Source organism: Tachypleus tridentatus, chromosome 1 (genome assembly GCF_004210375.1).
Source record: "Tachypleus tridentatus isolate NWPU-2018 chromosome 1, ASM421037v1, whole genome shotgun sequence".
Lineage (NCBI taxonomy): Eukaryota > Metazoa > Arthropoda > Merostomata > Xiphosura > Limulidae > Tachypleus > Tachypleus tridentatus.
Window position 1 is genome coordinate 89,934,678 of NC_134825.1, and position 26,851 is coordinate 89,961,528.

Here is a 26,851-nt window from a genome sequence, read left to right on the forward strand (position 1 = left end):
AGACATCTGCAAAGAATCTAGCCCGAATCTATCGTTATAACTCTGTAAACTTACCAATGAACCATTGGAGAAATATATATATATAGAAACAGTTAATATGATGATTAAATAGGAAAATTTTGACACTTCTGAAATGAAGGGAAACTTGTCAAATTATAAGCCCAGAAACGCAAATAAAACACGTGTTCGATACATTTTGTCTTCTCGTTCGTTAAACAAATGAAAAAAAACGTGACATTACAGTTGTTTTTCAATGAAAGACTTTAAGTTTTAATTTTAGTAATTTTTATTGGTTTGACATAAAAGTATTTAAAGTACAAAGTATAACGTAATATATACGAAGCAGAAGCTGAGATGCGTGTTTTTCGTCAAGAGATCAATAAAATTTTTCTTTCCTAATAGAGCTTGTTGTATACCTTCGTTTAAAGCAGTGATTGAATCTATTGGGAATGGAAAACATGCTGTTTATGAAGAAGATAAGGTTTTTTAAAAGAAGCATCTAGGTATACTATTTATAAAAAAAAAACTGAATCGCCTGAAACTACTTTTTATACGTAAGATAAAGGATCACTTAAAACTCAAAGTACGTTTAAATTAGTTATTACAAAACAATTTTGAATACACTGATGTCATTGGATTACCAGAGTCTTGGATTCTCTTAACCATTATTCTCTTCAGAGTGTTTTAATTGTCAGACACTAAACGTACACTGAAGAAAAGACTTCAGTGATAATCCAATGAGACTTCAGCGTATATTAATTATCAGTCGCTAGATTTATACTCGTATAAGAATGAGCCCCTGAAAGGAAACTTACAGCTTCTAATAATCCTTTAGATTTCAATATTTTAATTAAAAGTAACACCAAGCAATGTAGATACTAAAAAGAAAAGATTAACCTTCCTAATTCGCTAGATCCCTCGCGTATCTTATTAAACAGCTTTTAATAAATTGTGTTTGTTTTGAATTTCGCGCAAAGCTACATGAGGGATATCTGCACTAGCCGTCCCTAATTTTGCAGTGTAAGACAAGAAGGAAGGCAGTCATCACCACCATTCATCAACTCTTGGGCTACTCTTTTACCAACAAATAGTGGAACTGAACATCACATTATAACGTCCCCACGACTGAAAGGGCGAGCACTTTAGTGTGATCCTCAGATTACGGGTCGAGTGCCTTAAACACCTGGCTATGACAGACATTTTTAATAAATAACGCCATGGGATGAAAAGGGTTTAGTGTGTTTAAGATGCTAATTGCGTGTCTGTATTTATTCACTTGAGAAAAAATAACTTGTAAAAAAAAAAAAAAAGATTAAATAAATTGTTTCACTCTTTTTTTTTTCTGGCTGCTCCTTAAACCATTAAATTCGAAAAAATATAATCTTTATAATTGTGGATGAGGTAGTAGCAGTTGTACAAGAAACGTTTGCAGAATATCATAACATTTACGATACAGCAAAGACATCAGGACTATTTTGATTAATGAAATCTGTACCGCGAAACCTAAGAAGACAAAGAATGGTGTAAACTTGATTTATTAAGTTCACTTCAATTTCTAAACACGCATTGTCGTTTCATGGCGACAGAGTTTCAGGCTATCCAGTTTTCTAGTTAAGATTGAGACTCAGGTTTTAAGTACAAACAACAAAACAAGATTAACTATGTCAAGGATCTCATGTTTCAATAAAAATTTCCTTAATCGACAACTTAATATATTCCTTTATAGTTTCGTGCTTAGTGGTTTATTTTCAAATTTCGCGCAAAGCTACACGAGGGCTATCTCCGCTAGCCGTTCCTAATTTAACAGTGTAAGACTACAGGGAAGGCAGTTAATCATCACCACTCACCGCCAACTCTTGGGCTATTATCTTAATCAATGAATAGCAGGATTGACCGACACATTATAACGCTCACACGGCTGTAAGGGCGGGCATGGTTAGTGTGATGGGGATTTGAACCCGCGACCCTCAGAGTACGAGTCGAACGCTCTAACCACATGGCCATGCCGGGTAGTGCTGATTGGAATAACCGACAAAAACATATTACGCAACTAACTCTTTAAAGCCTTCTTGATTGCTGCAGTACTTAATAAGGTTGTTCTTGATGAACGTAAAGAATTATAATATATATATATGGATAATATTAGCACCAATGTACTATGATAAAAAGAGCCAGTTTCTGCGATAAAAACACTGTATAAATCTAGCGTTTGCTCAGTACGTTTTATTTTTTTAAAAATCGCACTAACGATTATTGAACTCCTGTTTATAAAATTTTATAATACAAAATTTTGTTTTTTAACGTTCACGTTAGAGCATATAATTTGTGTGTGTGTATTTTTCTTATAACAAAGTCACTTCGGACTATCTGCTGTGTTCACCGAGGGGAATCGAACCCCTGATTTTAGTGTTGTAAATCAGAAGACTCACCGCTGTCACAGTTGTAAGTTTACGGATTTCCAACGCTAAAATCAGGAAGATTCCCCTCAGTAGACTCAGCAGATAGCCCGATGTGGCTTTGTGATAAGAAAACACAAACAAACGTTATTCAGTCAACACATTTAACCACTTAACACACTCGCAGTTTCAAGTTTTCAATTATTAAAAGACATTCTAGGTAAGAAATGTTAGATTGTTTAACGCAATAGTACCGAATTACAATAACAACAAAAACTGTCAACTCGCGAAAAAAGAGCTTTAAAATATTCAGAATGTTTTAAGTAAGCTTATAAAAACATTCTAAACTTACTAAAGCATGTACTAATCACCAATGTTTTAGCAACACTTTATTGTGACTGATATGGCTTGTTTTTCGTTTTAATATTCTATGAAAATCCAGAGTGCCGACACATTACAAAACGGTGTTGTTAGTACCATTCCTGCATGGAAAGAGGAAACGACATCAGATACTCCTTTTCCATACAAAACAAGAAAACCAATCGTATTTAATCTATTCAAATACAACTTCGCCTTAGTTGCAATTCAAACATGGTGTTTTTATATTGAAAAAGGAAACTCCATCCTTAGTTGATCTATTTCAAGCATAGCGTTTTAATATTGAAAAACAAAACTCCAAACTTAGTTGATCTATTTCAAGCATAGCGTTTTTATATGGAAAAACAAAACTCCAAACTTAGTTGATCTATTTCAAGCATAGCGTTTTTATATGGAAAAACAAAACTCCAAACTTAGTTGATCTATTTCAAGCATAGCGTTTTTCCTTATAAAGCAATTGTAGCTGATCTTATTCAAATACAACATAAACAGTTTTTATCAACGTAAACAGGAATATGTCTAAAATGTCGAATAACTTAAGGAAAATTGTGGGAGTTTGAAAAATGTTAAGCCAAAAAAATGAAATAAATATCGAACAAAAAAAACCTATATCCCTATTATATTAAGCCATAGAGTGTGTAGAAACCCTCATACAACAAATATTATTAAATGGGAAAATCATTATAATAATGAAAACTTATTCTTTACGTAGGATGGATAAATGAAAGCGGAAGACATAAAAACAACTAATAATATAATCTTCTGAAAAGAAAGCTTAAACATCACCTACTCGAGAGAGAGACTGAAGTTTCTTTCAAACGTTTAGGGTAATACTTGAATTTTCTTATCATTAGTACAAAATGTCAAGAACAAGTTGAAACATTTTTTATTTGGAATAAATATTAAAAAATGAAACACGACATTGCAAGACAGAAGCTTTTTATGATTGCGAAGCAGTTCTAAAAAAAAGTTAGGTCTGTCAAGGTTTAGACGTTTATGAGTTAACTAGCAGATATTTTCACCCAGACCTACTTTTTCCAGAAATATGCTAGGTTTATGAAAGTTTAGAATATTTTGCTTTAACTAGCAGATGACTTCATCCTCGACTATTTTCTTCAAAAGTATACTTGTTTTGTCAAGCTTTAGAGGCTTGTGGGTTAAATAACATGTAGATTCATCTTTGACAACTTTCTCCAGAAATACGCTAGGTTTTTCAAAGTTTAGAAACTTGTAGGTTCACTAACAGTTAGCTTCACCCTGATCTATATTCTTTTAATTAACGAAGAAATGAAAACTTAAATCGACTTTGAACTCAATCAACGTTTCTTTGTGATCGCACCAATCAATTAACAGAAAAGATTAAACGCCATGAATTTTATAATTTAGTATTTTCATATCACCGATTATTTAAATATTCTATAAAAACTGTTTATTTGAACGTCGTTAAAATAAAACTCTTCTATGAAGTTTAAGATACAATAAATAGTTTAACAACTAAGTAACGGTTATTAACTAGTACGACTTAGTCCTTCCATTCTCAACTCATAAAGATTACAATAAAAAGTAGTTGTATTGCTCACAGTGGATTTAAAACACTTCAAAACTATAGAAAACTTCGATGCTTAAATTTGGAACAAATGTAAATATATAATTATTTTTTTACAGATATATTGATTAGTGGCGGCACCCATTGCTTTGGAAAAAAGCATGAAGCTGCTGTTAGTATAAAAAACAAATAACTGAATTAAAATGTTAAATGTTATCATGTGCTCCGGTAATTTTTATTAAATGTTACCAATTATGTACATTTTGAATATACATATACGTAACATATAATAGGTGGTGAATGCTCCACTGAACTCTCAGTAAATATAGCCCATTGTGTAGTTTTACGCTTAACAACAAACTAATCAACGACTTGTAAAATTGTTTGATGCTAAACTCAAACAGTCTTCAGACTAACAACTTTTTTAATATTAGACAAACGTTGCTTAGTTATTTTTAGTCACTGAGATTTTAGAATCATAGACATGACATACAACCCGATAGGAGTTTTATTTAATCCCGCAGAAGAGAAAACGTTGTCAGTTATTTTCTTGCCCAACTCTTCAAAAACCTGTTTATTTCGTCGTTTATTCCAACGGAGTAGAATGGTTTGTTATTCTTGATACATTCTTTCCTGATACATGTTCGAGTAGTGAGTTTAGACGGGGCTCCAAGATAGAAGTCATGATTAATGTGCGTGATTCGAACCATTACCATAAATAATTAAAGTTCGTAGGGAGTAAGTACAAGTTTGATGCCATTTTTATTAACTCTTCAGGGCTTGTGGTAATTGTCTGAGATTCAGACCGATTTCTTTTCCTAATATGGAACTGAAACATTCAGAAGACTTTAAAAGGCATGAAAAATATAATGAAATAGGTGATGCTCTATGTTAAAGAGATGTTAGTGTCGTGTGTCATCTCTTAGCAAAACAACAATAATCATTTGGACAAATAAGCCAATTAAACCTGAAATTCAGTGCACTTTTAAACACACGCTCACAATATAGAAAAGTAATGCAAAGTAGTATTGCTGTTGTCGTACATTTTCGTCATTACGAATAATAAAAATGAAATAAGAGAAAGACTTAAAACTATGTGTAACTGAAAAAAATGTCTTTAGGCCTTGTTTTATGTTGGTTTAGATAGTTTTTCAGAACTAATATCACTGAACTTATCTTAAAGTACGAATACTCAGTTAAAAAAATGCAGAAAAAAACTGAACATTAAAACTCGAAAAACGTTTCTTACTCCTTTTAACAAAATAATAAATTAAAAGAAAATAATATGAATAGAAATCATTTGGTAAGTTAAAGGCCCAGCATGGCTAAGTGGTTAGGGCTCCCAATCTGACTGTTGCGGGTTCGAATCCACGTTCCGCTAAACATGCTCGTACTTTTCGCTGTGGGGACGTTGGAAAAATGGTAGCCGAGGAATTGTCGGCGTGTGGTAATGAGTACCTGCTAAGTGAGGGAGGGCTAATGCAGGTAGTCCTCGTGTAGTTTTACCCGAAATTGAAACCTAGCAATTAAATTTTAATCCACTAGAGCAATTGTTATGGATTTTGACTCTGTTTCGTGAAAATTCACAAAAAAACATACAAAGAAACTGTAGCGTAATTTATATGATGTATTTAGGACACGTTGGACGAGTACTCAACTTGTTTCTTGATTATATACAGCCTCACAAGAAATCATAGATTTAAACATACACTTAAAAGGAACAACTGCAAACTTGTTAATGGAAAAGAAAGCAAAATTTTAAGAAGACTGAATATTTAATTATTGCATTTAAAAGTAGTACTACATCTTTAGCCCAATAGATTGGTCCTTTAATTTTATTGTCAAAACCAAGTTGTCAATTAAAGGTTTTTGCTTATATTTTTTCATAGTATAAATATACATACTGTGTTGATGTCGTTAGGTTTAGGATTCTTCTACAGTAGGTGTCTGTGATTAGTTGGGAGTAAAATTTTAAAAATATGATCAGCACACAAGTGAGGTAAAGTCGCAATGGAAGGTAGTGTATCAGACCTACATTTTGATATTGTTTGGCGTTTAGTAGATAGGGTAGTACCGATCGAAACTGATCGATTTGGGGAAGGGTGTGTAACAGTCTTTTGTGACAGAAAATATTCATATGCCTAGTCTTTAAAAAATAAGTTCATATTTTGGATTTAGAATTCCCAAGACATGGTTATTCCTAGTTCTTTTTGGAGTTGAAAAACAAATCAATATGAATCAATTTGAATATCAAAACCTTCAAGAAATACACCTGCAACAAATAATTTCCCAACAGTGGTAAGTAGAGTGTGACATCTTGTAATAAGTGAGAATACATGAACGTAAAGTGCAGTGGCAAAAGGTTTTCACATATACTAGGCAATAAGATGCAATACAACGAAAACATTTTTCACCTGGAAAAGTGAAATAAACCAAGTGTACATACATAACTTACTTCCATGATATATCAATACAATCGTCACATACCTCAAACAAATGAAGAATAAAATGTATATTCATACCATTTCGTACAAAGACAGCTGTGATGTCACCAGATTTACGTGCGATAAAAGTGTTGAAAATATGAATGGGAAATCTTTGTCTTTTGACACGAGGTGCATTATGGAAAGTAAGCAAAGAGGAGGCGTGTGCATTAAACATGACAGCCTTACGACGGAGCCTTTTGAATGAAACTACACTACAATGTTATTGTGAGTACACTAAATTGTTAGATAGAGCATGATCAGGCGTGGCAGCTTTGACTATGACAACCTGGTAGTGATAACATACTCATCCTCTGTAATGGTATTTCAACCCTAAAACTGACACTAAAACATCCATTTTCTCAAAAAAGACTCCATTAAGCTTAATGTAACTAAAACAAAATGCTCTAATTTAGTTCAATTTTACAAATAAAGTTGAAATTTATGATTGTCAGATTTTAAGTTATGTTCTCCAGTTGTCAATTAAAGGATTTTACTTATACTTCTTAACAGTCTAAATATATACTGTGTGCTATTGTTGTTGGGCTTAGGATTCTTCTACAGTAGGTGCCCGTGACTTGTCGGAGATACGTTTAAACAAATATTAAAAGAACAGCACTCATTTCACTTTTTTTTCAAAATAATATATATATTCAAAACTACTTAAACGTATGCACAAGAAACTATTTATATTATAGATTATTATAGGCATATCATATACACTATATAGTTGTCCACTTGTTGTCAAAAGTACACTTAGACGTATTCAATGGATTTCAGTTGACAAACGTTTATTTCTTCGAATATAAGCCTACTTCCAAATAATCGTCCATCTTTAATCAAAGTCCACACACGCAAGTTCAGTTACTTTAGGAGTCTCTTTGACGAAATAAACTATTATTCTTATCTCGTTTAACACTATTGGTCTCACTCTAATATACAAACATAAACGTTAGGCCTTCCTTCTCTGTCCGAACCTCTCTTTTACGTAACTTTCTTTCTTGTCCGTATTTTCTTTATCTGTCTGTCTGTCTACTTTTCCGGCTTATCTCTTACTATGTACATATTCATTATTTAATCTACTGCTCGCTATATCGCAGACATCAATAAATTTCAGACGACGTTCGAAAATCCCTACATCAGTGAGGTATAAACATTACGCACGACTTACCGAGTTACGTAACCAAACTTGTCATATTTTAAAATATTTGCTTCTCACTCTCTTGTTATGAACAAAACTATACAGTCATGAAATATTCACTTACAAAACAAATGAATTAATAATATCTACACAAAACAATATTTTATGTCATGACAATAATATTTTATAGGTTGATTAAGTAAAGATTGAAGTATTTGTTGGTTTAAGAAAAAAGAAAGAAACATTTATTTTTTAATCAAAATATTCAATTTGACCAACCAAACAAATGTTTATTCAACTCCTGGAGGCCCAACATGACCAGGTAGAGACGGTATTTAAGTCGCAATCTGAAGATCGTGGGTTCGAATTCCCGTCACACTAAACATGCTCGCCCTTTCAGCCGTGTTGACATTATAAAGTGATTGTCAATCACACTATTCGTTAGTAAACGAGTATTCCAATATATGGCTGTGGGTGATGATGATTAACTGCCTACCCTCTAGTCTTACAGTGTTAAGTTAAAGATAGCCCTTATGTAGCATTTGCGCAACGTTCAAGAACAAACAAACAATTTTTATTGTTTAAAGCATTTTAATTGCCAGCAGTGGAAGTAATTTTAATGCCTGAAAAGTGATTAGGAAATGCAATAATCAGAATAGTCTATATGTATTACTTTACATTTTAATTGTTAACTCTTCAAAAGCCTTACTGGCCCAGCAAGGCCAAGTGGTCAAAGCACTCGACTCATTGCCTGAAAATCGCGGGTTCAAATCCCCTCACATCAAACATGCTCGCTCTTTCAGCCGTGGGAGCGTTATTATGTGACGGTCAGTCCCACTATTCGTTAGTAAAAGAGTAGCCCAAGAGTTGGCGGTAGATGGTGATGACTAGTTGCCTTCCCTGTAGTCTTACACTGATAAATCAGGAACGGCTAGCGCAAATAGCCCTCGTGTAGCTTTGGGCGAAATTAAAAACAAACCAACCATTCACAAAATGGTTACTTATCAGACCTACGTTTCTAATGATGCAGTTCTAAAATATATGCTATAGAAGTAATTTCATAATACTTGTCTTCTTCCAACATTGATTATTATTATAATGGAGGATTGTGTATTATTTATTAAAGTGCAACCTATTTAAATACATTGACACATAAATATTTGTGCTCGTTGCAGAAAGACATTTGACGTTAAAGCTTCTAAAAATATGAAAATTCTTTTTTTTAATACTGAATTTCAGTCCCCCGTTGAATACGTTACATTTCTAGCATTTATAAATTTGTTTAAAATTACGTCCTATAATCCTGAAATCGTGATTATCTAATGTAAAAAGCCTTTAGAATTTAGAATTCAACTTCCTGCATGGCTGTATTATAACTCATAATATTTTTACATAAAAATTTATTGCCTGTCAACGAATATAAAAAGTGACCTTTATCATTTAGTTCTTTCATTCAAGATCGAGATGAATACATTCCTATTTCATTTAACTTTATCACGCCGAGTTGTGTGCGTTAAGTATAAGTTATATGATTATTTGTTATTCATGACCAGTGGTAAATCAATGTGTATACACAAAAATACCTATGTTTCTCCCTCCTATAAGTTTTATGATTATTTGTTATTCATGACCAGTGGTAAATAAATGTGTATACACAAAAATACCTATGTTTCTCCCTCCTATAAGTTTTATGATTATTTGTTATTCATGACCAGTGGTAAATAAATGTGTATACACAAAAATACCTATGTTTCTCCCTCCTATAAGTTTTATGATTATTTGTTATTCATGACCAGTGGTATATACATGTGTATACACAAAAATACCTATGTTTCTCCCTCCTATAAGTTATATGATTATTTGTTATTCATGACCAGTGGTAAATCAATGTGTATACACAAAAATACCTATGTTTCTCCCTCCTATAAGTTTTATGATTATTTGTTATTCATGACCAGTGGTAAATCAATATGTATGCACAAAGATAACTATGTTTCTCCCTCCTTCTGGGAAACTTATTTTTTCTTAAGATTCATAAACTTAGGCGTACCTACTCGCCAGAAATCTTGTGGAAGAGAAATATATCCTTACCGTCATCTGTTATCAAAGCTTTACGTGCGAGACACGAACACGCTGGCAGGGTGGGTGCACCAAACGCCTAGTATAGGTAATTACTTTCATTATGAATCCACATTTCTGGTTGTCACAGAAAATTAATACTTAAACTTTCCTCTTTGTTCTTGTCTGTATTAGATACCAAATGACAATAAAAGCTGTCACAATGTGTGTAATATTTTATTCATTTTTTATTGTTATAACATTCAACTTATCTAAAAGTTGTTAACGACAATAACGCTTCTGATTCAGTTATTAAAACTTACCTCCATACATAAAAAATTGGAGTACCCGTCTGTTAGACAAGCGAAATAATCACTCGTTTCTAACAAACGATAAAAAACAGTGCTTCTATTTTTAACATAATAAACATAAAATGTGCAATACAAATACAAAATATTTCAGTACTGAAAAATATATAATGTTTTCAGGAATTCTAGGAAGGGTGTCCGACCATCCCTTTTACAGCTTTCCTTATGACATCCTGTATCACTGTTTCAAGTTAGGTGCGCATCGACCAAGAAATATGGAAACATATAAGGAACAGATATACACACACACATTGACATGCATTCATATGGATATATACGTTCTCGACATGTAACGTTATTATCAGTTTTACTGTATTGAAGTATGAAACATGGATAATTACTCAACCTAAAATTCTTGATTATTATCTTGTTGACGGATATTTAATGTTTTTATTGTGTTTTTTTGTTGTTGTCGAGAAGAGGGTTTGCTTACCTAGTTATATAACCTTTGGTATGCGGATGATCATGTTGTATTAAATTGACTTGCCGTACAATTGTGAAGCTGGTTGCTGTCCGAAATGGTCCTCTATGCGAGTTTCTCTGCTTTTTCGAAGTACTTTAAAGGCTTCTTTTTTCCTTGGGTTAAAGATATATCAATTTCACTGATATATGTTCTCTAAAAATGCATGAAATTCTCATTCACGCATCTTGAGCGGCATTGTACTGTTAAGTGTTCAAAAATCCACCAAGAGCCAAATTTTTACGTGCTAAAAATGTTACCCGTGGTTTTATTGTCTCGCATCTGCGGTGATTCGCCACTGTATTAGCATGTACAAATAAAACTCGCAGAATTGCAGTGTCAGTGTGTAAAATGTGTTATTTTGTATTCGCTTTCGTTTAAAATGTGCAATGAGCCAATTTTTTAGTGTTTTGGTAGGTTTGTACATTCGCGTTTTATTTTATAACTTGAAATAGTCACACTAAATGGTTAGCTCATGTTTGAACAGTTAAAATTTTTAATTAGATTTGATTATGTCACAAACTTACAAAGCACAATGTGTTTTCTTGTGGCAAAATTATTTAGGTTTGGACTCTTTAGCTTTGCACTGTATTACGCTTCGCTGTTATTATACTTCAACGGATTTTGTTACGAAAGTGACGGAGCATGGCTGATACGTTATATTGTCTCATACACTTTAAACAATCCTTTCCCTGACAAATGTGACGTAAATAATACAAAGCTGGCGCAGGGTAAAAACACCAGAGGTCTCCCTTTAAAAATATGAAACCTTCTATGAAACTTTTGGATATTTAAACAGGTTATATGTAGTTTTATTATTAATATAGTTCACAATCATCAAATTAGTATAAGGTAATGAAGGTGTCTAAATTTAATGGTCAAATAGTTGGAGCATAAACGTTATCTGGCATTAGTTTGTTATAACGAAGGAATTATCAATCAAAATAGTTCTAAAAGTACTATAATATTAATGTATTAATTAAATTTGAAAGCAATCTATACGTTTTATAATTAATTTGCTCGTCAGTTAGGATTTTAATAAGAATAACACGTTAAGCGTCACACTTAGGAAATATTTGATTAATTAGAAAACATTGTTGTAATTTAACTTTATAGTGATACTCATCTAGACGTTTTATTTACCAGCCTCAATTATTCAGTGGTAAGCTTGAGGGCTTTTAACGTTAAAATTCAGGTCTTGATTGCCTGCAATGCCCACAAAGAAGATGGTCTGTTGGAAACTTGCGGTGAAAACAAACAAACGAAATAACACTTAAAACTTATTATGCAAATAAATGATCTTATTTTAATTCAAATGTGTATTGTAATAAGTTACTTTATTTCCAAAGTTAAATAGATATTTAGAAGAATAATGTTTGACACATATCGGATGAAAACTTTTAAATCAATAACTATTTTCAATTTTAATGGAGAATGATTTTAAAACGATAATCTCTGAATACAACACCAGTCCATCACATGAAAATTAGGCACTGTAACTAGTGAATAACTTTAGCATATGATGATTTGAGTTCGTAATTAACAAATATAATTTTAAAATATCATGTTATTCATGTTTTCCCAAATATTAGAAGATTTTGCTCTATACCTGATTTATAAAATTGGTGTGATAAACAATACGATTTACGAAGCTGTTATGATGAACAAAATGATTAATAAAATTAGTGTGGTAAACAATACTATTTACAAAACTGGTGTAATAAACAATATGAGTTATAGCTCCATACATTTGGTATAATTTATAGCTCTGCTATCGGCTACACTACATGAACTTCATTTGGTATAATTTATAGCTCTGCTATCCGCTACACTACATGAACTTCATTTGGTATAATTTATAGCTCTGCTATCGGCTACACTACATGAACTTCATTTGGTATAATTTATAGCTCTGCTATCGGCTACACTACATGAACTTCATTTGGTATAATTTATAGCTCTGCTATCGGCTACACTACATGAACTTCATTTGTAACGCGATCGAAAACTTTTCTATGAGAAAGAATAAGACAACCTTCAAACTTTTTTTTCTGTAGCCAATATTCATAACAATTAAAGTCTCCATAATATTTCCGATAAGACATAGGTAAGGGAGGCTTTATAGTCTATTACACACCACGTGGTTACATAAGTTTGATCTTTGTCACTTGAAGTCGTTAATATATGTTAACTTAAAAAGTAAAACATTTAAGTGGATTTAAATGCAAGTAGCAAAATTACACTGTGGCTATCAAACAGCTAACAACACAAACAGCTGACTTAAAAAATATTATTAAAAAGTAGGGCTCCTTTGACCTTGTCGGAAGAGGACTTGGTTCATTTTGTAATCTTGTGTACAATCTTATAAAGTGGTAATGACATGTGTTACTTTTATTTCAAGTGTGGTCTCCATCTTAACATTTAGAATTCGGTCTTAACCTGACACAGCTCATTTAAATAATAACAACAACATTAAAAGTACACGTTAAAATTCTTACGACGGAAGATGAAACTGAACGTCAACAACGTCGGCTGTCAAAACAAGATAGCACACTCCCGCCTCTCAATTTCAACTCAAACGTCTTGTAAACGCCTCTCTGATCTCCCTGTTGCACTGAACGCTTGACAACTCGAATGGTTGACGCCCTTGTTGCGGTAATAAACATGTTAAGACCTTCATACCAAACTGGAATCAGTGAATTTTTTAGTGTTTTTTTTCCCCTTCTTAAGTGCAGTAGCATATTTGTTTATAACTAACACTTTGTTTAAAATAAATCTAATACAGAGTGATAACAATCATATATTACGACGAACCGTATTTCGACACTCTAATCCTTTAATACTTATTACAAAACATAAACCCAAGAAGCAAAGAAACGTCAAACCGCTTCTCAAAAAAATGAATTTGAACATACTAAAAGATGTAACAACAATAAGATAACTACCTAACTTCAAATTATCATACGGTAGTAACATGAGTGTTATATTTTGTGAAAATGATGCCTTTATTTAACGTTACCTTCACTAAAACTCTAATATTTCAGGCGATGCTACAGGAGGGATATCTGTTAATAGTTCTTTCAAAATATTGAAACTGTTTTCAAAATTCAGTTTTATGTACTTTGCATTCAATGATATTGATTAAAATTATAATACTCGTGAATAAGGAGTTCCTGTCTCAAATGTATATTTTTATAAGACTTGAGTATTTTTTTCCAGTGACTCTAATGAAGTTTTAAACAATCGTTTTATTTCCCCTCGTTTTGGCAATACTTATCCTGTGCTACTCACGTGTTTCTTCTAGTGTCGTTGAGATATGTCTTCAACAAAAATATATTGACTCATTGAATCATTCGATGAGGCTATCAAATAGTTCGATATTTTTTATAATAATCTAGTACAACTACCAGAACGTAATCGAATCATAATAGACTATCAAAGACTGCCGCTAATTATTTGTATTACCCAGGGTTTATTATCCTGCTAATTATATAATGTTTTCCTCATTTTATTCTTTGCATCAACTCTTTCCAGACTTTAGAATGTATACCATTGTGAAATGTCGGTGTAAAAACCAAAATTACATTGCAACCCAAGCTTTGAAAGCCGCACTTTAATTACGCACGCATATGTAGGACATGTCTTTGTATTGATATACACCCTTGTTTAACAAAATATAGGTGTACTTTTGTAGCATACACGTGTTCTTTTTTTTTTTTTTGGACAAACTCAAACAAAAATTACTTTGGGTTTCAATGCGTAGTTTATGGGTTGACATAATGGTTTTAGTAAAAAACTAAAAATATTGCAATAATGTACTGAAGATAATCGCCTACTTTTTTCATTCTTTACATTCGACTACAAATTTTATTTTTACATTATTACTGTTATTATTAACTTTCTTTCAAAATGAAAGTAAATAATTTTAGTAAGTGACAGTGTCAAAATTAATATAGTTATTCTAAGTTCTCCCAGAGAATATGTTATACGAGATAATTGGCTTACAACAATTGCATACCGCAACCACTACGAACAAAAATATAATACGAAGAAGACTCTCAGAATAATAATATATATTTAATAATATGTATTTCACTTTTAGAAACTTCCGATTATGTTGTAATTCTAATTTAATCTAAGTTTAACGGCAAAAAAATACATGTTTGTCAGTTAGAATTTTGCACAAAAATGCAAAAGACTCTTTGAGTGTAATAGTCCATAATTTTAAGCTCATAGACTATAGGGAATGTATCCGGTCAACACCATTTTATTGTCTTACTGAATAATAGAATTATACAGTCACTCTTACATCATATTATTGTGTAAACGAGATGCACATTAACCATGGAAGAATACACACCCCACCCCAAAACAACAACAACAACGTTTAATTCTTTCGTTACTGGATAACGTTTTAAAAGTCCATACTTTTATTTAATTTTGTGCAAAGCTACACGAGGGCTATCTGCGTTAGCCGTCCGTAATTTAGCAGTGTAATAGTAGAGGGAAGGCAGCTAGTCATCATCACCCACCGCCAATTATTGGGTTACTCTTTCACCAACGAATAATGGGGTTGACCGTCACATTATAACGCTCCCACAGCTGACAGGACGAAGGTGTTTGGTGTGATGAGGATTCTAGCCCGCGACACTCATATTATGAGTCAAACACCCTAACCACACTCATCTTAGACAAACTACTACTGAAAAGAATATAAAAATATATATCATTCCAAATGTTGCCAAGTGAATCTTATCAATAGTACCTTTTTTCCCTGTCACTTTATGTTCCGGTTATATGTTGTCAAAATATGAAGTTTAAAACTCTCTACCCCCCTTTAGAGGCTCATTAGTAATTCTTGTGTTTAACATGCCCAAAAAGACGCCACCTTGAGATAATGTAAAGCATAACCAAGTAGTTCATTTTGATTCTATAGCTGTGGTTACGAATCAAAAGCAAATTTCATGTGAAAGTCACGTGCAAATGTTTACCTAATGCTTAAACATCGTAGAATTTTAAACACCTTTTGTTTTGTGTTTTGCAACATTTTTTCAGTTAGGTGTGAAACTCAAACCTCATAAAAATTTTAAACACATCGGGTGATGTCTCTAACATGACATATAATGACAGAGAACGTCATGTACGACGTAGTAGGGTCCAGTTTTTGCAGTGTGCTTTAACAAAATATTCAAACGTTTGAGTTAGAAAGTATTGAGACTGAATTTAGCTTGTTGAAACACACTTTGTAACAAAAAAATGGATTATCACTTAAAGGCGTTTGTTTAAAGCCAGAAAGTACAAGGATACGCTATTATTAACCCATTGACTGCGACTGCATTAAACGCTAGCTGAATTTTTGCAGACGGCACACCGTATACGGCACACTAGTATTCAACTAAACACTAAACAACGAACAAACAGTCAATGGGCTAAGGAATAATGTTTAAACAAATTATTCTGGACGCCTGAGACGTATGGGAACTAATGACAGGCAATCTTTACAAGTTTCTTTGTATTAGCGATATATGAGACTTTAATACAAGATGTTAAAATATTAAAGTCTCGAGTTCCGAAATCTTCAGTGTCATGTAATTTAAAAAAAATATGTTTCAAACCATAAATCTACGAGTTTTATAATTAACGAAATTGTACGTTCAAAATTCGTACCTTTGAACTGTGTTATACCAAATACAAAATTATGTATTTCGTATTCCAAATCTCTGAGTTGAGCTATTTTAAAAATCACACTTTTCAAATATTTGACTTTCAGAAATTCAAAAAATGTGAGTTTCGAACCGAAAATCTTTGAGTGATGAATGAAACTTTCGCGCGTGTTTGAGTTTCGTTTTATCTCTTATCTTTCTGTCCGGGTTTACATGCAAGAATGTATTTTTTTAGTAACAGCATAAATATAATTTCAACTAATAAGAAGAACTGATAAAAATTAATAAGGCTACAATATGCCACTCTATCCTAATATGGCCAAGTCTGACACGAGAAAAATCATGAAAATACACAAATATCTAAAACAGTCTATATCACTGCTTTGGACTGCAAGAAGTATTTTTGTAGCAAATCACATGTACGTTGGTTGGCATACATATGAATAACTAGTCCACGAAAACCTCAAATTGCGCTGCTTTCCTCATTGAAAATGTAGCTAAAAGACAAAAATTTCAAAATTGTTTGTATTTCTGATTGGGACTTGCAAAAATATATATTTGTACAAAATTCCATATAAATTGGTCGACATATGGCTAAGTAATTGAGTCAAACCCCTAAAATGATGGATTTATTTAACATTTTGTCTGTCTTAAAATAACCCAAAATGGGCGTATCCCGATTTTTGTATGTGCATGGAACCAGTACAAAGTATCTTTGTATCAAATCCCATGTTAATTGGTCGAAAGACGGTGGAGTAACTGTCAACAACTTTTAAGTTATGTTCTTGGTGGTATCTTGATTCCCTATCTTTACTAAAAACGAACAAGTTAACCATTTTTGTGTGTCAGCGTGTGGGACGCGTAGAAAAGTATCAAACCCCATGTAAGGTTTTCAAAATATGGCTGAGTAATTGATTCCAAACCTCAAAATTATGCTATTTTATGCGCTTTAACCCCCCAAAAGACTCAAAATGGGCAAATTTATTTATTTTTTGTATGTGAATGTGTTGGACACATAAATATTTTATTTATGTTAAATTTTATCTTGATTGCTGTAAATACGACCACACAGGAGCTTAAACTATACATTCTTGAGCTATTTGACTTTTGAACCCAAAAAAATCCTTTAAAAGGCCAAAATTTTAAAAATAAATAAAGAGGCATATTAAATAATATTTAACGCCACCAAGTTTGAAGTCAATCTGGAGGCTAACTGAAAAGTGTTTGTGAGAAGAAAAAACAATAAAAAATAGTGCGTCCTTCTATAGAGACATAAGAAAGTTGTGTAAAATGCTACTATTACACTAACTCAGTCACACATTCTATAGAGACATAAGAAAGTTGTGTAAAATGTTACTATTACACTAACTCAGTCACACATTCTATAGAGACATAAGAAAGTTGTGTAAAATGCTACTATTACATTAACTCAGTCACACATTCTATAGAGACATAAGAAAGTTGTGTAAAATGCTACTATTACACTAACTCAGTCACACATTCTATAGAGACATAAGAAAGTTGTGTAAAATGCTACTATTACATTAACTCAGTCACACATTCTATAGAGACATAAGAAAGTTGTGTAAAATGTTACTATTATACTAACTCAGTCACACATTCTATAGAGACATAAGAAAGTTGTGTAAAATGCTACTATTACACTAACTCAGTCACACATTTTATCCCTAATCGCTTAACAGCAAAATCCAGGACCAGTAAAACAACATTAAAAACTAAGCGAGCTTAAATAGTTCATGCAATTATCAGGGTAAGTTTAAACTTTCAGAATTTTACTAAAGCGAACTGATACAAATTTCAGTTTAAAAAACTTCCAGTTGCCTTAAATTTGTATTATTCGGAATAATGCGAAGTGTTTTACGAATCGTTAAAAGCTGTCTCAAAATTTGATATTTATATATATATATATAAATGTAGTTATTAATTCCAAAACGGTCGGTCCAGTAGGTCAGAGGTAAGTTAAACAAAGCGTGGATAATCTATTGTGCAGCTCTGTGCTAAAACAAATAATCATCTACATGGACGTTGGTTTAAAGATTAAATAATATTGAGGAATCTACATAAACACGTGCTCCATTATTATTATTGTTTGTTTTTGAATTTCGCGCAAACCTACACAAGAGTTATCTGTGCTAGCCGTTCCTAATTTACCACGGCTGAAAGAGCGAATAGGTTTGGTGTAACGGAAATTCGAACCTGCGATTCTCAGATTACGAGTCGAGCACCTTTACCACCTGGCCATGCCGGGTCTGTTATATTACATTATTACCAACACTACTAATACACAGTAAGTGTATTACTTGTATCTTAAGTGAATGGTTCCTCTGCATGACTGTTTGTTTGTTTGTTTTTGGAGCGCTACTCGAGGGCTAAGCCGTTTTAGCAGTGTAGTTACATCACCACCCACCGCCAACTCTAACCAACGAATAGTGGGATTGACAGAGGTTTTATCGGATTACTTCTTCTGCATGACAGCGGTAAGTATTTGGAGTTACATCTCTAAAATCAGAGGTTTTATTCTTCTTGGTGAGCACAATGGATAACCCGATGTGGCTTTGCTATAACAAACACACTCACACGTATATGAACTGAAATCTGTGGAGCTAAGGAATAAATAATTTATTTTAAAAATTCGGAATCTGTAAGGAATATGGATTGTCTAAAACTACCACTCTGACACTTTAGCTCCTGAAATTACTTCTCACTAATCTGCAGTAAACCCTTGTGTCATCCGATCAACAAATAAGTGACATTTTTTAACGAACATGACTTCTGTTTAGGCCTTGCAGATTATATCGCTAATACTTTAACCAAAACACATGTTTTAAAACTTTTTATATTCACACTAAAACATTAAAATGGAAACTTAGTCCCACTGTTGAAATCTCTTTCTTAGTCGTTTCATTACACAGTTTTTCGTAATAAACAAGAAATCTGATAATTTCTTTCATTTGAAATTCGAAAACTTCAGCACGTCGCTATTAATTTTAACACTGGTCCAATGCCATCTCATTTAATTACAATATAATGAAAATGTTTTAAAATTACATTTTGCAGCTATTTAGTGCACTATATTGGTACAATATATTATTACCTCCTGCAACGAAAGTGAAGGAAGTTATATTTTCATAATGTTGGACAATCATTTTTACTTGATTAGGATCTGTATTTTTTAATTGAAAAATCACGTTTATTTAGTTGTGATCTAAGATTTTCTATGCCTTCTTCTATTAAATAAAATAAAATTTTCACACAGTAAGCCATTTAATCAAAAGAACCATGTTTCGTTTGGAGTTCTATAATATACAAATCAGATTACCTCGTATGTGCTGAGAAGCGATTACTCATTCTAAGTGTGACAAATAACAGAATGTTGATAACACTATCCACATTCATTCCATAAAAATATTGAAAGTTAAGCATTTTATTGCTCGAGAGCACACTTAAATAGTATGTCAATTGTTTTTATAAGCTCCTATCCTGCCAATAGGGCTTCAAATAATACGGTCTGCATGTGTGTAAATGAACCACAGATACGTAGGTTGAAACCCCTTTAGGCTTGGGTTGTAAAGTTCAAATGCGATATACTTCACTCCGCTACTGTTTACAGTCGGGATGGGTTTTGAGTTTGTTTGTTTTTTGTTTTGTTTTTTAATGAAAAACTGATAACGTGCATTGCATGTGAAACAGGCACAACTTTGCCCAATACTTTCTTATTCTATCCTACAATTTCTGACATCTAAGATGAGCCCCCTCAGACCGGTCTCTATGTTTGGGGCACCCACAGTAGGAAGGCTCGTGAGAATCAAAAGTGTACAAATTTTAAAACCAGATTTGGAGCTGGTTAAGTAATCCTTCATTCACCCGATCCAATAACTTTACATTACTTTAATACACCTATCTTGCCGAGCTAAATATACTACGAAGTTCTCGAACATAAATAAACGTGAGTACCTTCAATAATTTACTAACCTCCAAGCGGTTTATACAAAAATCTTGCACATGGTAATTCGGTCTCCGTTAGTAATCTTATCACTATGATCTACTTTTAAGAGTAGAAACAGTGCACTGCTTACTGATTACATTTGGACTCTGGAGTATCAAAAGGCTGAATATTGTGTAGTGGTTAGTGTGCTGAAATGTAAACCCAAGAGTCCACGATTCGTGTTCTTATCATTTACGCAAGTCGTATTACGCATTTTTAGGCCGTTGTGTGTTATAAGAGTAATCCATTTTTGATTAAAGTAACTTAACAATTGGCGGTGGGTGATGTTGACTAGAAACCCGTCACTCTTCTCCATCAGTTTCAAATTAGGGACGGCTAATGTGGATAGTGCTTGTGGTGCTTCTCGTGAACAACTCAAATAAACCTTTACAAAGCTTTGTGAGAAAATTATGAAAAAAGAAACGTTTGTCAAATAATAATGTTTCGTTTTAATTTCCCAAAATAATGTTAAAGTCAATTTATGTAAAGTGAAACAAAGTTATAACAATGAAGAATATTAAAACCCATCAAATGATTTATTCAGTCAGAAATTGTAATGTTATTTATATATTTTGTATTTTCAGTAAAATCCACAAACATTGTTTTATACTTTATGTGCCTGTTCGACCTTTTCTTCCCTTGTTATCATAAATCTAGAGAGACGACACGAGTGACAGTTTGCACTGAGAGTACACTGTAAGTAAGTTACCACAGCAGGTACAAAGCCGCAGTGGATTGACATCTATTGGGACTTTATTTTGTCACTTTTTGATACTTAATAGCTAGTTGGATGCCACTGAAAATCTATTTAATTTGAAAACAGCCCTTTCTGGTGTAAAAACTCATACACTCAGTTTATAAAAACGTATCCATTTTGAGAATTTAGAATATTAAAATAACAATCGGATTGTTGAAATGGACGTTTAGAAAATGTCGTCTTTGTAAACTAAATGGAGCATGGAAGGGTGCAGGGAGAATGGGTGTGCTCTGAACATGAATGTCCTATGACTAAAACCCTTTTGCAATGGAAACTTCGCAGGACTATTTATCAAGATGCAAGGTTGTCCGATAGAATACAATCGGACGTGGAAAAATGGACAGTAACGACATGGTGAGACTTCAAATTCGTTTTAATATACAGTTTGTTTCTTTGTTTGCAATTAAACACAAAGCTCTACAATGGACTATCTGTGCTCTGTCCACCACGGATATCAAAACCCAATTTCTAGCTTTGTGCCACTAGGAGGTCTAATATAAAGTGCTTAATCTCTGTATTTTTAATGTTCCTAGAAAGAGCATATTTTTCAAAAAAGAAACTGAATATTTAGTATTAAAAAAGGGAAGTTTTAAGCACGATACTTAGAAATTCAAATCACCGATATAGTTAAGCTATTAATTTTCTGAAACATTCCATTCCAGCAAAATAACAGACCAATTTTATCTTTTATTTTCTTTTATATATAAAAATATCCTCAACAGTAAACTTGTTATCGTGAACTTACACAGGAATTTGTTTCATTAGATATCCTCATCACTGTAAACTTGTACAAGGCATATCTCGTGATAGAATCTTGTCATGAAGAACTTACACAAGATATCTAAAGTGTTCTGTAATATCGTCATGACATTTTAATAACCATGTTGACAGTTGAAAAGCTCTACCTATCTAACCAAACGAAAACAAGATAGACAAGCTTTAAAACAGTGTAAAGAACAACTGAATTAATTTACATATTCATACTGTATAAGCTTTGATAGAACAATGTAAGAATAATATGATAATAAAGTACAATATGTTTGTTTTAATTCTAAATGATTTCTATGTTTTTATCGTTTAGATTTGCTCCAATTATGTGTTTTCCTACTTAAATATTATTTTCTATTTAAACAATGTAATTGAAGGTAGTAGAAACTTTTTGACGTAATTTCAACCGGCCATGTTCTGACACACACGCTTTAAGAATTAGTTTACAAATAAATGTGTAACACGTATTACCAGACTAACCGCATATATGATTACTATGATATCTGAAATATGGCTCCATAATGTTAGCAAAAGAACATCAGGCACAGTTTACCATAATTATCAGATTCTAAAAACAAAGTATTCCAGATTATTATATAATAATGGCTTGGTTTGTATAAAAATGCATTGACAATAGCTATTTTGATTTTCCAGGATACATTACGTATGCAGTATATCTACCCAAGTTAACATTTTTTCAATTACATAATAACTGCGAATAAAATTCCAATGGAAAAAAATATGGATAGACACATAAAAGAGTAAATTTCCTGTGAAGCTCTGTTGATAAAAATGTTGGCCAAAATTTTTAGTTCATTGTTTATTTGTTTACAAGTTGCACAATAGGCTATCTTTGTTGTGCACATCATCAGGATCGAGGCATAATTTTTTTTTTTTTACTTTTTAAGCCGTGAAGTTTGTAGAAGCTTTTGTTTTGTTTTTTCTAATTACTATTGATTGTTACATTTTAAGGGGAAATTTATATTAAAATATTTTAAAATTCCAATACATGAAAAGATAATTAGTCCATGGTATAAAAAGCAATATCAGTAGAAGCAGGATATTTCTTCCTTTCAACAAAACATTTACAAGCAGTTATTATCATCGTACGCCATCTGTTGAGCAGTAGATAAGACTTTGTTCTTGGATCGACATAAATAACATAAGTATTTTTGTAGTTTTCTTTAATTTATCGTGAATTAAACGCAAGTTCGAATATACCTCAGCTTTTACAATACAGGCATATAAAATATTTATAAGTCGACATATCAACGTTTCCATTGACTCTGAATATCACAAATTCTGTCATGCTTCCTGCCATTTTTGTTATATACGTAAGTTTTGTTGTCTAAAATAAAGGTATTATATCATAAACAACAAATTATGGAGTTCAGCATTTTTTTAGTTATAAAAGCGAACTTTCTTTCCAATAAATTTTTAAATATTTTGTACTTTATAGTCGGGTCTTTTTCTCGAACAGAAGACTTTATTGATTATTAGAAGTAAATTTACTGAATCATCCATGGCTACACTAGGAAGTAACAAGATACTGATTCTAGCTTTAGTTACATCAATAGCAGACTTACAGTGCATTTTAAGCTCTGAAATTCGTTTATTTCGATACATTTACCTAATTTCGATGTCAAATTGCAGTTTCTGAATCTCTATCTTATTTTTATATTTCTCATCTTAGTAATGCACAACGAGGCGTTCGAATCCCCGTCACACCAAACATGCTCCCCTTTCAGCCGTGGAGGCGTTATAATGTTACGATCAGTCCCATATTGACGTTGGTAAAAAAGTAGCCCAAGACTTGGCGGTGGGTGGTGATGACTACCTGCCTTTCCTCTAGTCTTATACTGCTAAATTAGGGACGGCTAGAGCAGATAGTCCTCGTGAGCTTTGCATGAAATTAAAACAACAAACCAACTTCTTTAGAACTCGCTTTGACACAATAAGTTATATTTCTTACCCCTTTTAAGAATCTTAGTTTTACTCTTATATTAATCCTTAGTCCTATACTAACCGTTAGGCCTTTCATTCTCTCGGCAATTAACTTTGCGTTTGACATTTCTCGGCCGAACTTCTATTTCCAGTGACTTTACTTTTACGTCTGGTCTGTCTGTCTACTGTTCCCTCTCGTCTCAAAATATATAAATCTTTATATCCTCGACATTAAAAAAATTCCACACGACATTCGATAGCCCCAATATCAATGCACAACTGCCAATAATCGTATGCTTTTAACTCTCTTATTATAAAAATCTAAACAGTCGTTTATACTATGACAGAAACCCAATTTGTTGTGTTATAAGCCCTTAAACCTACCACTGATCTAGCTGGAAGGTGAGTAGTTATTACCATCTAAACTAGATACCTACCTCTACGTATAAGCTCATAACACTGATCTTTAAAGACACCGTAAGGTTTGGTTCTAGTGACGTTATTTTTATGAAAGTAGGATCCTCCGAATTAAGGATTTGTATTTTATATTTAAACTTTCGGTAGCGAGTGCTTCTAAGTGGTTGTATTTCCTGTGGCTAGTAGTTCAAAATTAAGTGCGGCTGTAAGTAGACCCTAATAGTATTTGTCCTGGCAGTTTAGCCAGAAAGTACCTATAAAAATACCATACAAAGTAATAAGGAGCAAAATTTATCAAACTATCAAATAGTATATTTTCTGTATTGATTTATGAAATAATCGTGATAATTTGGTATTTTAAGTATATAATTTCAGAATATTGATTTAAAAGGAGGTGGGGAAGATATCTTCCATTTAAACTTAGAATAAAGCATATGGACTCTGTTCATGATAATGTTTTATAATGTGTCAGAGCTTTATTCGTTTGATTTCTGAGATTAAATACTCAAATGTTTAAATCTCCAGTCATTACGATGATTTTGAATTTTTTTGTAATACATTTAATCTATACTGATATATAACACATAAGAATAACCATATATGGACTTTCCGACGCATCAAGCCTTCGACCTGTCTAATAAAACTGATGCGTACAGGGCACAGTTTCCAAATCAGCATGTGGTCTTCAAAACAAAAAATGATGACGAAGGCTTTCGAGTACTTTGGCCACCTACCTGTAGTTTAAACCCGCATCTCTGATAACAATGGATTTCTCTTGTCTGGGTAATAAGTGAAGATGTCATGGTTGTGACAGAACTATAAGGATATAATTATACCCACATCCAAAACACATTCACATATTTTTGTAAGTAAATATAAGCAACAGAGATTAAGAACGACTTCTCATGGTTAAAAGAAATCATTTAATTGTTTGTTGTTGTATTTCTAAGTTTGTTGTTATTTGAACAAATCACATACAATCAAATGGAACTTAAAAGCTACATCGCAAGAAACGGTTCTTAGAAGATAATTACTAACACTACAGTTACGATCTGCTCACAGAATTCTGATACAATGCTTTATCTTTTGAAACTCTATCCAGGTGGTCCTAGAATTATGGAGACTTGGATAATTATTACATCTCTTTCTAGGTCTTAAAGAAGAATGCTAGCAAGGCTACCCATTGTCCAGTAAGAGGTGGGTAAGCATGATATCTGTTATGCAAATCTCCCCACCCAGTGGCACAGCAGTATGTCTGCGGACTTACACAGCTTGAAACTGGGTTTCGATACCTGTGCTTAGCAGAGCACGTATAGTCCTTAGTATAGCTTTGTACTTAATAACAAACAACAACAACTGTTTTATCCGTATTGTATTGTATTTATCTGTATTGTAGTGAAAATACTAGTGTTTATAAATTATCTTCTTCAACCATAAACTTTCGTAAGTGAACACAAAAACGTTTCTTTAGAAAACGTAGTTTTCATAGTTATTTCACTGCTAGTACAGAATTGAAACTCAAATTAAACTTAATCATATACTGTAATGACAGCCTGCTTTTCGAACAATAAACGATAAATGAAATAAACGGACAGTAAATGTGTGAATAAATAAAATGACTGTCTCCTGAACATTAAGGGATACGATTTTTGAAGTTTTAAAAAATATATCAGTGAAAACTGAAATAATACATGTTTGGTGGTTAATGCAGTCACTGTTTCTTAGCCGCGTGGGTTAACAATTTTAAACTATACATCCAAATAGACATGTGATCAGCTTATTTTGTACGTAAATGAACCCAACAGAAACAGAAAAATCAACCATTTTAAATTTTCAGGCATACTAATCTTCTTGACTTATATATATATGTGTGTGTTTGTGTGTGTTAAATTTAAATATTCTAAATGTGATTCTTCAAAGAATGTTTTGGTAACATTTCGAGTTTATGAAGTGACTTTTTTTTGTGAGTGCAATGCAACACAATTTGATATCTGCGTTTTCCTACCGTAGGTATTAAACCTCATTATTTAGCGATATAAGTACAGAAGCTTACCGCTGAACCACCGGTGGCTTATGAAGCAAGAGTTAAACAAAATTACTTGTTCTTAAAAACGACGATTTTTGGAGACTCTGATATCACATATGATTATTTTTATTCGTACATAGCAAGACGCCTTTTCGTAACTATGCTTGAATATTGCCCCCCGCTAGTGCAGCGGTATGTCTCCGGATTTACAACGCTAAAATCAGGGGTTCGATTCCCCTCGTTGGGCTGAGCAGATAGCCCTTTGTGGCTTTGCTATAAGAAAAACACACAAACACACACACACGCTTGAATATTCAAAATAAACGCACAATTCAAAAGACGTGGAAACGTGAGGTTTTCTCATCTCACTTCTTTTAAAATTGGTTGTTTGTATTTTGATTTATTGATAATGCCATAAAAATATATGAATCTAATCTCAT

The 26,851-nt window shown here is 32.6% G+C and overlaps 1 long non-coding RNA gene across 1 annotated transcript in view; it reads left to right on the forward strand.

The window, feature by feature from the left end:
* Window positions 1–26,851, forward strand: part of LOC143255310 (uncharacterized) — a 153,362-nt gene that overhangs the window by 26,358 nt on the left and 100,153 nt on the right. The window lies entirely within an intron of this gene.